We start from the raw sequence: 14,468 nt of genomic DNA, 5'->3' as shown, positions 1-14,468 counted from the left end.
CCGGATTCAAGTGTTTGTGTGAGGTAGAATTATCTCATTCTTTTTGTCTGTGTCTTTCTGTGATCTACCAGTCAAGTATGTGATTGGATTTCAGCTCAACAAAACCTTAAATTACACACCTATTGTGCCTGAGCTAAGCCTAGTTTCACAGCACTGGAGAAGGCTCCTCACTGCTCTTTTGGCACTGTTCGATCTGGCTTCTGCTATCATCCGCAGGTTGATGAATGAGTAATAGGATTAGAAAGTCTCATCTCTGCAATGCTGTAATTGTCACATTTGGTGAATTGACAAAGGGCTCGGGTGATGGAGAGCTGCCCCGGAACGAGAAGTCACACGTTCAACCTGCACTCTCCAGCCAACGTGAAGGGAATGGGAGGGATAAAAAGAATCCCTCCAGCTCTCCATTTGCTCAGTGTGCACAGGTACCACGTGCTCTAAATTAACCTTTCATGCGTGGAAGGCAGAGCACTCTGCCTCTTAAAGGACCTTGTCTCAGCACAAGATGATATACTTGCTGATTGTTTGGCTGGGGCAGGAGGTTAGAAAGTCTAGGAGGATCGGGAGCAGATTTTCCCACTGTCTCCTGGAATCTTTAATTCAGAAGACCTGAGCAGAGATGTCTCCAGGCCAGCAGAAGAGCTCCTGACAATGCAGTGCACCGCAGCTGAGATCCCAGCTGGCCGTGGAGGATGGGTGGACACAGGCGACCACAGTGCTCTGTGCGGGCCCCCACTAATAGCTATGGTGTGTTACAGCACAGCTGAAGTTCTCAAAGGCTCCCATATCCAGTCCCATTCCAGAAGGGCAGGTTTACAGGCCCCAGTAAGAAGCACTGGGACCTGCCTGCTTAAATAGCTACGCATACACTGCACTGAAAGGCCCGGCAGCAGAGACTCAGCAGAACAGACAGCTAAAACCTGCCAACTGCCCGTTTCTTTTATTTACTTTTTTGCTTTAATTTCTACTGCCTACAAGCACTGGCAACACCCCTGTTTCCAAAGAGAAGAATGGAAATTAAAAAACTGCATTTGGGCAGTTCTGTGCTGTGAAGCACTGCCTTCTCCTGAGAAATGGCTTCACGCCGTGCATACAGATCAACAGGGAACTTTATTCCTGCCCACCTTTCACTACAAAAGGCTATCAAAAGCCAGCATCGCTCCTGCTAAAGGAACGTGTCCCCAAACGCTCTACAGATGTAGCATGTGAGGTCAACATTCACCATCCCCTTTCTCTGTCAGTGTGAGTTTCATTTTAATTACAAGAGCATGTTTTGCACATTGTAAAATTACCCCTGGCTCTGACCACCATAAGAAAAGGAACATTTAGCTCAGGAAACAGTAGCTGACCCTGTCTGCTCTCTTTCTTCCTTGGCATCAGCTTGGACTATTAACACCTTATGTGTGTTGCCTGTGCGTCCCACATATGTGCGCTCTACATCCATTTCATGCAGTACCTGCCGTAAGTGCATACTAAAAGCTTCCTACTGGGAATTCTCTGCTTTGACTCCTCTTCTTGCCATCTCGCTTAGTTATTGAACTCATCTGCTTGACAGAGAAACCTTTCTGCGTGCTAGAAGCTTTGTCCTTGGGAAGCTGTGACATTAGACTTAAACACATAGAGGCCTTTTTCACCTCGCAGTTAACTCCTTAATTATTCATTCCCAACAGAGGAAATCAGGAGAAACCTTGGCAGCCAATGTAAACATTTTGTGGTGGAAGGCAATTCTTTTCCTTCCTGAGAGCACAGTATGACCATGATAGTTCCTCTTCTAAAAATCAATGGATTTTGCACAATTTTATTTTATTTTTTTTTTCACAGGGAGGGAGAGAGGCACAGACTGTTGCAGAGCAAAAAGCCGCATCTGACAGTGACTATTTTGCTCCAAGAGTCACTTTACAACTGAAAGCAAAGATCCAGTCCTTGGAAGCACATTTCACCTAAAATGTTCCCTCTGTCCCACACCAGAACAGAGCAGCCACCCTGAGAGCGCTCAGCAGCACCAGATGAGAGCACCCAGCGGCTGCTTTGCAGATCTTCCCCCTGGTGTGGCAGCAGCTCCAAAGCTCTGCATCAGGCCCCGTCTCATTGCCGGAGCACTTTTCCCATTTCCCATACAGGATCTGAAGCAGCCGCCTTTTGGAGTGCTCAGTTCTTAACGGCAATAGATGCCCTGTGCAAATAATTTGCAGAACCAGCACTACAGACAACATTTTGGCAGTCTCACTGTAACCTTAACTGAAACACACAACGTTGGCCTGCTCCCAGGAGCCATCAGTGGGAAGCACACACAGCAATGGGCCACCCACTTACTGTTTTCTTAGAGAAAGTTTGCCAACAGTGATATGCAGCTTGCACCACCTTCCTGAAACATTTCCACACTTGCACAGGGCTGCCCTCAGCAACACCTCTGCTTTCAACCTGCCCTGCTCCACCTCCTGCTCCTGCCACGCAGCCCGATCTCCTCCTCACATTGCTTCCTCTTTCTTCATCACCTTTTCTTGGCTTTGTGCCTTGTTTCTTGCTGTTCCTAATGCCTGGGACAACCTCTGATTAATGTTCAGCAAACAGCCTCCTCCACAGATCAGACTGCACCCAAGCGTGCTCTGTTTTCTCCTGTTCAGCACTATCCCTACTGATGCCCTTACATCCTCCCCGAGCAAGGGCCCCAACCTCGAGCTGACTGAGCAGCACCATCAGTTCCTATGAGGGGACTGGGCTGCTCGCTGTGCCGTCCCACTACAGCTTTCTGTGAGCAGCCAGAGGGGCAACTCATGGATGCAATCCAGTCAGCAATACCATCCACAAAGTGAGAATCTTTCTAGAGCATGTAGCTATTCCCTAGCTCTGTTCAAAGCACAAAAACATGGGCTAGCAAGGGGGTAGGGATGGCCCCACACCACCTCTCTCTGTTCCCACCTGCTTTAGATTAAGGCCTGAATGCAGAAACAGAAGAGATCAAGATGTGATGCTGCGCAAGGCCAAATGGAGGTGGTCACCAGAACAGCCTAGTTGGATGTAAGTTGCTATATCTGCACTGCAACCTTTGGAAAAATCCACCTCTAGGACTCAGTCATTGGTAAGGCAACATTACAACAGGGAACTGTAAGAAAATTTTAGTCTGATTACTAACAAATACATTTTTAGCTCTTTTAGGCTACTTCATATATTCAACCTCTCTCTGGCTAAGAAAGGCTTCGCTCTTCGAGAAAAGATAAGCTAAAATGGAAAGCGGTTGGGTGACTTCTCACTATATTAAATTCAGCCTTTTCAGGACCAGCAAGGCTCCCAGCGTTACGCTGTTTTTGTATTAAAATCTAATTCTGAAAGTTTGACAAAGCACACATTTAACACAGGTCAGCAGTATATTGACAGGATGTTAATTTTAAATTGTGTCAGCATTTCCTGTCTTGAGTGTTAATGTCAATTAGCACCTTGCTGCATAACCTCCAAGTCCCCCCTTATTACGGGAAAGTAGCAAAGCAGGCAGCAAAAGCACTTCTATTCAAAACACCACTCACTATCAGCCAAACAAAGAGCTGTCATAACAAAACCTGTGAGGTGAAAGTGCCTAAGCTGCTATGGATTTGAGGTTAGAAGCCTTAGTCTTTTTCCTTATTCTTGATATTAAAAGTGTAAGCGTGTCAACTTGGAGCGAAAGGCTAATTACTTCGAGGCTCTTTGAAAAGTGCGTTACCATTCAGAATCTCTAAGCCTGACATAAAGCCCTTGGCTTTAGATTGCACAGCGTGTAGCTCACTGTAGGTCACCCGTGAGTATCCTTAACGCACTGAAATATGCAGTCCTGTTCCTGGAAACGTGAGCACTCCTGCATGCCTGCTTTTTTCAGCACTTCAAATGTGCTGTGGAAAACAGACATCTTACAGCCTGCATCAGTGAGACCCGGCTCTCTCTCTGGCTAATTCACACCCCTTTTCCAAAAGCACTCTATGAGGGCTTCATGACAAACTTCACCCATTCTCATGCTGCACCATGGTCTGACCACAGCTCACCATGTGTGTACGTGAAGGTCCAGTTGCACACAGACCTGGGCTGGGTACCTTTTCTTGCTCCTCTCTGTTACATCCACCAGCGTAGATGCCCAGGCTAAATTCTGGCTTTCCTTAGGTCAAACAAAAGCTGTGCTCCATGAATTCGCTCCATCTTGCATAGAATACAAATGTGCTCCCAGAATGACAGCACAAGTCTCAGGACATATAGCCTAAATTCTGAAGAAAGCTGGCTGGTATTGCACTCTTTTGTGAGAATGGAATTTTAATGGAAGAGAGAAAATGTTGCAGTCTTTCTAACCAGCTCTTATTCCAGGCCTTGAGGACTGTGCAGCCAAAATATTAAGATAAGGATTTTCATCAGTAACTCACTGTAAAGCCCAGTGCTGGATGTCTGGGAGCAGAGCTCCCACCAAAGACCATGGGTGCTCCAATTCTGAACAATGGTTCAAACACAAGCTCTCTCCCAGTGCTGGGAATCAGTTCCAAGTGTAAATGCCCAACAAGGAGCTTTTGGAGGGCAACTCGTTTCCTACCTTTGTTCCTTTTGAGCATGGACTTGGAGGTGTGGCCAGGCACCGTGTGGTAAACCTTGAGATCTGGTGCAGAGATGAGACAGGCATTATGCACAGACATCGAGCCCAGTGCTTACACTCTGCCAGATTCTAAACAAATTGGCCAAACAAATTAATGCCACACACCCTAAATTGGCTGAACAAATTAACGCAACACGCCCTTTGCACAAGGGTGCCTTTGAAGGCCAAGGACCGTGCATGTTGCAGCGAGATGTGTTCTCCTGAATAGGCTGTTCCAAACAAATCTGTTCTGCGAGAACAGAAACAGCATATTATAGCTTCAAGTTAGAGCAGGGCTTTCGCTCGAGAGCTTTTCAGACACCAATACTGTGTGTTGACATTTAATTACTAAACTCTTAAAACAAATTTGTATGAGCAAATGCTCCTCAATCATTTCATAATAACACAACCAGTGTTTCTTGGCAGTTAGAACAAAACCAGAAACATGTTGAAATCACACACACAATGCCTTGTTCTGACACGGGAAGAGGTGCCAGACTGAGCAGTGTGAACCCTCCAGGCTGTGGGAGCTGACGGGATTCAGGAACTGAGTACTGCAGCTCTGCTCCCAGGGGCTGGCAGAAAATCAGCCCCAGCAGGTTCACTGGGAGGTTGCAGTTTACCAAATTTCATTCTCCAAACAACTCTCCCTCCTCCAGCGAAAGGTCCTATCATCCGCTGAGGCCCAAAGCTCACAGTGGAAGATTACAGAGGGCGCTTTCATGAGGCTGTTGGTGAGACGCAGCAGCCTGGCAGGGCAGCAGGGATTGCCTTCGGTTGCTGTGTGAGCGTGGTGTACCTACAACAGTGGAGTATTTCCTTCCACTTTCAGTGTGATACACTTCAGAGTTTTGCACATCTCTGCTACTGAGCTGTAAGGTTGAACGCCAGTTCCAGCCAACGTGTAAAACTCACAGCTTAGCTTTCTCACTCCCCTTTGGTACAAGGTCTGTGTCACTGCAGCAGAACACTGCACCCTGGAGCAGGTCTTCAAGTCCTTCTCGTTCTCATGGTATCTATTATGTCCTCATCCTCTTTTCACATTCTTCAGGACAGTGTCTATGACTTAATTTTCTTAATTTTGGTTCTCAATAAAGAATGAAAAATCTCCATGCAATATATTCCATCTGCTTAGCTCTCCTTTCCATGGGACTTTTGTGAAAATTAATGTTAGAAGGATGTTAAAGAAACGAGTCCGTTTCTGATGAGACAAACTATCACTGTAATAGCTTTGCAAGTACAAATTTCAACTTTGGTTTGCTGTGTTTCTCCAGGACCAGTCCTCAAGGATATCTTACTCACAGTCTGCCAGCTAGAAGGCCCCTTTCCCCTGAATTTAATGTGAAATAATTGTGGAACTGCGACACCAGGATCCACTGGAGCTGCTCCTCCCCAGTTCCCCCTTCACTCCTTGCACTTCCGTTCACCTACTCAGGGTACCTTGATTCTTCCTTCACTCACTGTTGCACTCTGATCTCCTTACAACTTTCTTTCCCTTCACGCAACCTAACTATCCCCCATACATCTTCTTTCAACCACCAAGTGCCCGTGCCCACTGATGACCCACTTCATTACTGCAGCACATCCCTCCTTCCTGTTTCTACAGATGTGTTCCATCTCTCCTAAGTAAAGCCAGGGATCTGAAGTGGACACACGAGTGAAAATCCATCTACACAGCCAGCTGCTAGAAGCACATCAGTTTCAGTGCTGCAGGACCAGAATAGAGTCTGATACACAAGATCTCTTTTTGAAGATTCAAGTGGAAAGTGCTATTTTGGGGAGAAACTTGAGCTGAAATGTCCTCCTGGCCACTCAGGCTTTAAAAACAGTCCAAGCTCACATCTCAAACTCACTATGCCTTCAGAAATGCTAAGATTGTCCCAGCACATTGCCCTCCTCTCTAATTAGGAGCCACCTATTGTGTTCCATTTTTCTCTCTGAAAATTGCCACAGCAACCTTGCTATCAGCTCAGTATCTTACCGTTAGCAACGAGGGCAAGTATGTGGTGTCCTTGACTTGTCAGCTAGAAATGCCTGGCCCCCATTCTCTCTGGGGAGCGAGCCTATAAGCTCTGTAATGCATTTAACCTCTATCACCTCGGAGAGTAAGAGTCTCCACAAGCAGTTTGCTGCTGCCCCACCCTGAGCTAACTCATTTACCTTATTTTTTCTTACAGTGTTCAATAAATCACGCTCCACCCTCTAAAAATTATTATGGTTAATATACGACTTGCTAAAGAGATGCAATACACATAACTAAGTTATAGCTTTAATCTCATAACACAGAACATTAATAAATGTTGCAAGGCTCTGAATTAATAGCCTGACTTGTATTTACGTATTTAGACATGCTTGTATTTGTATACTTCTCTTACCATTAATTACAACATATAGACCAGATTCTAATCTCCATGTCAAAGGGAAAAAAAACACCCAAAAAACATAACTGCCATTGCAAAGCATCAAAAGAAATGCAGTACTTTGTTAAAATTACTAATTCCTATTGGAAAACAATGAACAGCTGGTTTTCTACATGCAAGAATTTAATTTGAGTTTGTTAAGCTTTCATTTCAATAGCCTGATTTTTAAAGACAACTGTATTCTTTCTGTAGTCCTGAAAGCATTATTAAATTTGATGAAGGCCATATCCTTTGGTTAGATATTTGGTTCAGTAACGATCCAGCTGCCCAAACACAAATGCTTAAAGTAAGACCAATTGTTTGAGCACAGGCTGAAGATGTGCAAGACCAGCGATGGGCAAATACTTGGAAATTCCTCATAACATTCATTCCCATTGTTTTATTTGTTTGCTTTACCAAATATTCAAAGAACAAACCAGGAATCTTCACCCTAGCATGAAAAATGATGAGGACCACAGAGAACACATTTCAAATTTGGCAACCCAAAAACACTCAGCAGAAAATGGCATTATTCTGGACAGACAATTTCTACACACAAACCAAGAAAACATGAAGTGTCATGAGACTTACCTTAATTGAGTTAAGCCTGAGAGAAATGATGGTTGCTGCCATTTGGAAACCACAAGTTTGAAAATGAATGCATCTAAAAGAAAAACAAAGCACAAGATTAAAAAGCCAGCCCAATAATCTTGAAGTTCTCTGAATTATTCACAGCATCAAATAATTTTCATAATTACCGTAGGGAAGGTAAAAGCCTTGACAATGGAAGCTATGGTCCTGCCACAATCCAGGACTGTGGTACATTCTTATTAAACCTGGCCTGGAGTCCAAGAAACTGCGTGCTGGTGGCAGCACCCATAGCATGGACCCCTTTGCTGCATCAAACCTACGTTTCAAACATCTGGTGCCAACTTTTCACTACTGCGCAGTTTTCCCACACATTTCTCAGATCACCTTGGGCTGGGGAGCTGACTTGGACCATGGCAAGGAAGACAATATTCTGCTGGTCTTCCCAAGGGAAGGTATAATTTTTAGGGGGAAAAAAAAAGTAATATTTCACATTTTTCACTGCATCTTCCTGGATTTTGTCAGTTTAACTTCATTAAAGCTGCAAACCTCTTGGTCAGGTGAGCATGCTTGAGAACCCCAATTAACATGTAAGCAAAGGAGGTCTCCATTAGGGCTCACAGAAGTGCACAAAAGCCTCAAGCATGCTCCAGGGTCAAAAAACACACAAAAGCATATCTAATCTATAATCTTCGGGAAATTTATAACCAAATTCTTGATTTTTTTGTGCATGCAGAGGAAGAGTGATGATCCTAGCTTTTGCATGTCATCACCAGCAATACTGACTGTGAATTTTTAATGAAACTGTGCTATTTATTAAATCAGCTTGAACCAATTTACACAACATTGCCTATTAACCACTGGTTGACTTGGAAGTGCCAGTAAATGAATAAACTAGATATTAAAGGAAAATGTAATGACATGCTCTGACAACATCACTGATAGTTCAAGGATAATGACCTGCATCAGATCCTACTTTAAAGCATCCAGCCCAAGGAGGAAAGGTTTAGTGGCTGAAATTCATCCTATTCCATCAGATACATTAGTCCATAGCATAGAATTCATCTAAAACCTCTCAGGGTGTTTATGACCTGTCATTGGGTAATATCCACATACATCTCAAGTAACCATGTCCATACTCATAACCACCTATAGAGCTCTCCTTGGAGCACCCTCTGACCACACGTCTGCTGTCTTGAAGCAGATCACAACAATATGGGGATGGGGAAGCTGAGAATGACAATTTCCTGAAACAAATGAGACAAGCAGTACAGGCCAAATCACCACAGGACCTTAATCACAAAAGTCATCATATAACATGGCTTAACAGAGCAGGTTGCTACCAAACCCACGTAGTCCTTAAGACTTCAGGAAAGACTGATGCACAAAGATAGGTGGAAATGGAGCTTCTAGGCCTCTACTGAAAAGAATGTCAAGGCAAGAAAGATAACTTGCAAGTTACAGCTTTTCCTTCCTCCCAAACTGGCAGGTTCAGTCATCTAAATCCCTAAAACAACAGCAGGGCTATTAAGAATGACATCCTTTTTGAGAATCAGAAATAAGGCACTGGCATTTTCCAGTTCAATGTCCTTATTGAGGAAGGAAAATAGCCTGCCTATGCACCTCCACTTCCTAAAAAAGAAAAAAAAAAAAAAAAAGAGACCTCTTCCAATGCTGAAGTGGGCAGTAAATGAACTCTATGTTCCCAATCTTCTTTTTTTTCAACTGCCACGATTCAGAAGAAGGTGAATTGCTATTGAGCCAGTTTACAGGACTAGACAGAAAGGATTCTCTGCTTAATACGGAAATGCCTAATGACTGATTATAAGGCAAACAGCATTAATGAGCAGGTCATTTGTCTCTAAATGAAGGGATCATAACCCAGAGGGTTTTATTTGAACCAGCCTTTGCTCTTTAAGAGGTTTTCATTTCAGGTGAGAATTGGTACTAAAATTACAAACTAAAGATGACAGAACACATTGGGAGTATATTTGCAAGCCAATCAGCTACTGAAAGGAAGAGCCTTTGTGCACTGTATCCATGGCTTCTGGAAGGCTCAGGGCACCCCAAATAATTTACATAGCGTGTCTGGGAACATTCCTTGCACACCCTGGACAAAGGGAAGCTGAAGCTTAGACACGGAGTCCTATAGTCAGGGCTGAGGGTGGAGAATGGCAAACCTGCCAATTAGAAGCTATACAGAAGATGACACTTGAGGGAAAGAGAGGTCTGCATGGAATGTGACCACAGTGACGGCCAATATGCAGTGGAAACAAAGACCTAACAGACTTTTGCTTTGCAAACAAAATACATTTACAAGTTAATTTGTAGTTGTTGGACTTACTTCAGTTATTGAGCATATTTAATTTCAAATGGTGAAAAATGCATCTCCCACGTCTACTGATAGATAGGGTTTCCCCCAGATGAAATTCTGCTGTTAACAGTCTCTGTAGGTCAGAACAAAACCTGCAACTTGAACCATCCTGTATATTTAGTAAATTTAAATGAGCCCTGGATGCTGTGAAACTCCTGTAGGCAGGTAAAGCATTTATCAAGTAGTGGTTCTTGTTCAGATCTTACCCTCTTCAATTCCTCCTCTCCGTTAATGCTGAACTGTTTGTCCACCAGCTGCACTGATATATTTAGGCCTAAATAATTGGGTATATTGAGCAAATAAGATAACAACCCAACATTAAGCTCACACAGCTCTTCAAGGGTTTCATCTTTACCCTGCTAGTAAATGCCAGTGGAAAGCAGAGGAAAACCTAGTATTTCCGTGTGGCATGCTACTCATGCAAACTCTTCCCTGCCAGCCCTGTTCAGTCTGCATAGTATAAGCCACAACTGCTTAATTATCACGTGTTCTGCCAAAGGTGCAGTCAAGGGTGTTTATAAGGAAATGGAGATGGTAAGCCAAATTTCATTTGCAGATCAGACACACCTGCTAGCAAACAAAGCCAAGGTTTTAGGTACCGATGAGATCAGTAGTTCTGTCCTCCAGGGAAGGCGGCTGCACCTCAAAAATTAATGAGTAATTTTTCAAATTGATGTTGTAAGTTAAACTAGTTATTTTCACAATTAAGTGCTTTACCAAGCATTTAGGAAACAGCAGCTTCTCATTGGACAACCAGTTCTGAAGTCCAACTGGTGAAGATACAATGCAAACCCAAGGTTACATAAAATCTTCTTAGCCACTCCATGAATACCACTGGGAAGTAAAGTAAGGATACATCTTTGCAGTGCAGGGAGATGACGTTCCATGCTACAAGGGCACTGCAGTCCAGACAGGGTCGTTGCCCGGACCACAGTGATTATTCTGCTTGCTTCTACAAAGCCAATCTTTACATTACAAATCTTACTAATAATTATTAGTTATTTTCTCCCTAAGCCCTGCAGTGGTATACTATAATAATCAATACTTCCCTGCTACACTGATGGAGGAAAAGAATGAGGCAACACACAAGATTGACATTGAAATCAACCACTGCAAATGCAAACTAGGCCACCTATCTCCTGGCCAGTCTCCTTGCCCCCAAGGGCCCATCCTTGCCAACCTTTCCTAAGCCAAACTCACCCAGAGCCCACTGCCAGCCAGCTATGGATTCCCTGCAATGCACTGCACAGGCCAGCACAGATGCCAAGGAAAATGCAAAACATTTCTTTAGGCAGTTGAAGAACTGAACTCATGACACACTGTGTGAGTTTGGGTAAGGTTTTCTTTCTTGCCTAGGTTTACTACCGTATATCAGCTCTTACATACAGGCTGATCCTGTAGTCCTAATGCTAAGCTTAAGGCCAAGGAGAACTGCAAAAGATGTACTTTATACAAAACAGACGCAATGTTCTGCTGCAGCTCCTGCAACCAGAGAAGTGTGTATCCAGACTGGAAACCAGCTGAAGTAGAACTATTCCTTCACCAGACTAAATACTAACTTTGTTGTTACTGTTTCCTGTGCTGTTTATAACAGGAAAGCTTCTGTTGTGTTTTGCTTGGATTTTCTTCTGCCTTTTGTTCATCCATATAGCAAAGAAAACACAAAGTTTAAGCTGATGTGATTTGGAGCAGACCCAAAGTTTCATGTTAAAAAAAAAATAAAAAATACTGAAAACACTGAAAACAAATACAGCCCTGGCAGACAGAAATGAAGGGCCAGCTACCCCTGTTATGCTGAAGACATTCACTTTTATTACATTACATATGATACAAGTCCTAGCTGTCAAAATCCTCAGGAGCACCTAAACAGATAATAAACAATCAGTGAAAGACTTATGGCTACATGTTTTTCATAGTATTGGAAATCACCTGGGAACCATATTTTAATGGAAAATACAGCTTGATGGAGACAAGCTTCAAAGATTTATGAAGAAACTGCAGCACAAATCAAGTGGAGGGTTTAGCTTTCCAAAAATGATATGGAAGAGCTAGAAAATAGTACCAAAAGGGAAAAAAAGAAGAAAGGACGAAGAAGGACAAGCAAAGAGGGAAGAAAGAAGCGCCCTTCTAATGATTTATGCTGCAGAAAAGGAATATGCCTACTTGTGATCCTGTTACCCTTACTGCTCCTTGTGATTGTTATTCTTCCTCTAAGAGAAGCGGTCATGTTACCTACTGACAGAAAGTTACACCTCTTCAATGTGATTTGTCCACTTAAAAGAACATTTATCATGTTGCCAGTTTATAAATCATTTAGGCCAACGAGATTAAGGCTATAGGAAGCCAGCACCCCTAACTGATTCTCATGCCAGATAATTCACAGACCCGCATTTGTTTACACTAAACCTTATCAGCCAAAACTGCAGTCTGATGCCAGCTAAATGCTGGTTCCATGGTCTGCAGGAGAGCTCAGGACAAGGTGCAGTGCTAGCAGAGCCCTGCCCTGACTCCAGCCATGCCTGCACCCTGCCAGCCTCCAATAGGGCATCCCTAGGATGAGCAGCTCTTCCTCCACACGTTAGAGGATCAGGGCCTCTCCACAGCAATGGGACAGAAACCAGAGATTCCATCTCCACCCACATATTGTAAATATCTCGTACAGGGGAAAGGGAAAAATGTATTTTCATTGGTAAAAAACAGACATTACTCCCTTGCTGAATGCACATGGACATGAACCACTCCACTTTCTTCGCTCTGCGCTCAGCATCAATTCCAGTAAGCTGAAGTTGTCAAACCTGAGATAGCCTTTTGTTCAATTCAAACTCTTTAAACGTTAAAGGAGGCTGAAATACCAGCTGGGACACACGATCCAGCACTGTCTACAGTTACCAGCAGGCCACAGCTCCAGGAGCCACGCAGATCTGTACACAGTGAGGCTGCCTGACAGCATCTGAAAGGTGGGGTGTTAATTCAGCTGGGGATAAAGCCCCAGGCCCACACTTCTTATACTGCAAGGAAATAAAAAAAAAAAAAAAAAAAACAACTAAGCATTACAGAAGGTCAAGCTCTGGATCCAGAGGATTTCAAACTAACTGACAAGCAATTAATAACTGTAAGCCAGATGATCTTGACACATGTGGCATAGCACAAGGGAAGAGGAGCTACAGGAAAAGTCTTGGCCACCTGAAGTCCATTGTGAGTTTCGAAATCCAGCTCTATTATTTCATAAAACAGACAGACATCTGCAGAATCCTGTCATCTGAAACTCCTAAGCACTGTCTTTTTCTGTGAGAAATTATTATAAAGTGAATTATTCTTAATCCAAACTAGAGGTGACAAGTTACAGGACAGAAACCATCCTATTCCCTTCAAAGATTTGGGATGCCGGTCACCACACAGCAGCACAGGCTTTGCTTCTGCTCTGCTACAGGCCTGGGGACCAAAGCACTGTGCTACAACTCAGACTGGGTCTTTCAGCGATGCCATCAGCAGGTCATCCTGCAGCAAATGCATCCACAACTGGGGCCTGCACCACTTCCAACCGCTGCGCTGCCCTCCTTTCCACATCCTGTTACTTTACTGTTACCCTTTGGCCTCCTGTAGGCTCCTCTAACTACAGCCTGTGGAATTCAGCCCTATGGTCTTGATGCCATTTTTAAAATGCCCAGCACTTAAATACGACATGCCCAAAGTTTTTCAAAGGTATGGTGATTGCTTCCTGAGGAGATGGCTGTGCACAGATACTTGCCTACATTTGGCCACCTGTGTGAAGAGACCAAGAGTCCAAGACTCAGCAAGGTTAAGAAGAAGCCCAAGGTACTCAGATGACCCTTCAGAAGCAGCCACTGGCTTCTGGACAAGCTGCACTAGGTGCCCTGAGTACGTCTTCTCAGGAGCGCTTGATACAAATGCTTTGGCTCTGCCCCTTGGCTATTAAAGAGTATTGGCATGGGTATCAGGATATTTACTCTTTGAGTTTAACCATGAAAAGAAGAATAATAACTGAACCAAGATAATTATCTGCAGAGTGAGTGAAAGGAACACAGATAGCTTAAAAAGAAAGCTTCCCTTTAATGGGAACAATCCTTGCTGAGTGCTGCTCTGACAGCAGCAGCACCCCTTGCTCAGCGAAGGGACACCAGGATCACCACGGAGGAGGAAGCGGCCAGTCATTAAAACACATGCATAAAGTGTTTGTTGTTTCACTGTTTTCTGTACCATCTGTGAAAACAAAGGCAAAATGGTTTGTAGGATGGACCTATGCCCCGTCACCACATACTGCTGGTGACAGACCCTGGAAGAAAACTTCTGGCAGCGTGAACTCAAGCAGACCTGATCTAGCACAGAAAACCATATCCAGGGGTGAGCGTACATCTGATATGATACCTGAAAGGAGATACTGGAGACTAGGGTGAGGACAAAGTACAGCTCCTCTCTAATTATGACTCCAGGGCACTCACAAACCATGCAACGTCAACAGGAGCCACCAGAGACCTGTTCCTCCAAAACCCGCTCCCGTCACCCC

At 43.9% G+C, this 14,468-nt stretch overlaps 1 long non-coding RNA gene across 3 annotated transcripts in view; it reads right to left on the bottom strand.

Annotated features, from left to right (window-relative positions):
• LOC128081820 (uncharacterized) overlaps window positions 1–14,468 on the bottom strand; it is a 98,037-nt gene that overhangs the window by 64,441 nt on the left and 19,128 nt on the right. For all 3 annotated transcript variants that reach the window (XR_008207417.1, XR_008207419.1, XR_008207418.1), the window contains exon 2: window positions 7,573–7,645. This is a non-coding gene — a long non-coding RNA (uncharacterized LOC128081820). The remainder of the gene's footprint in view (window positions 1–7,572; window positions 7,646–14,468) is intronic.

This window comes from Tympanuchus pallidicinctus, unplaced genomic scaffold (assembly GCF_026119805.1).
Source record: "Tympanuchus pallidicinctus isolate F22 unplaced genomic scaffold, pur_lepc_1.0 scaffold22, whole genome shotgun sequence".
Lineage (NCBI taxonomy): Eukaryota > Metazoa > Chordata > Aves > Galliformes > Phasianidae > Tympanuchus > Tympanuchus pallidicinctus.
Note: the sequence above shows the minus strand (reverse complement) of the source record. Positions and strands in the feature narration are given on the sequence as shown.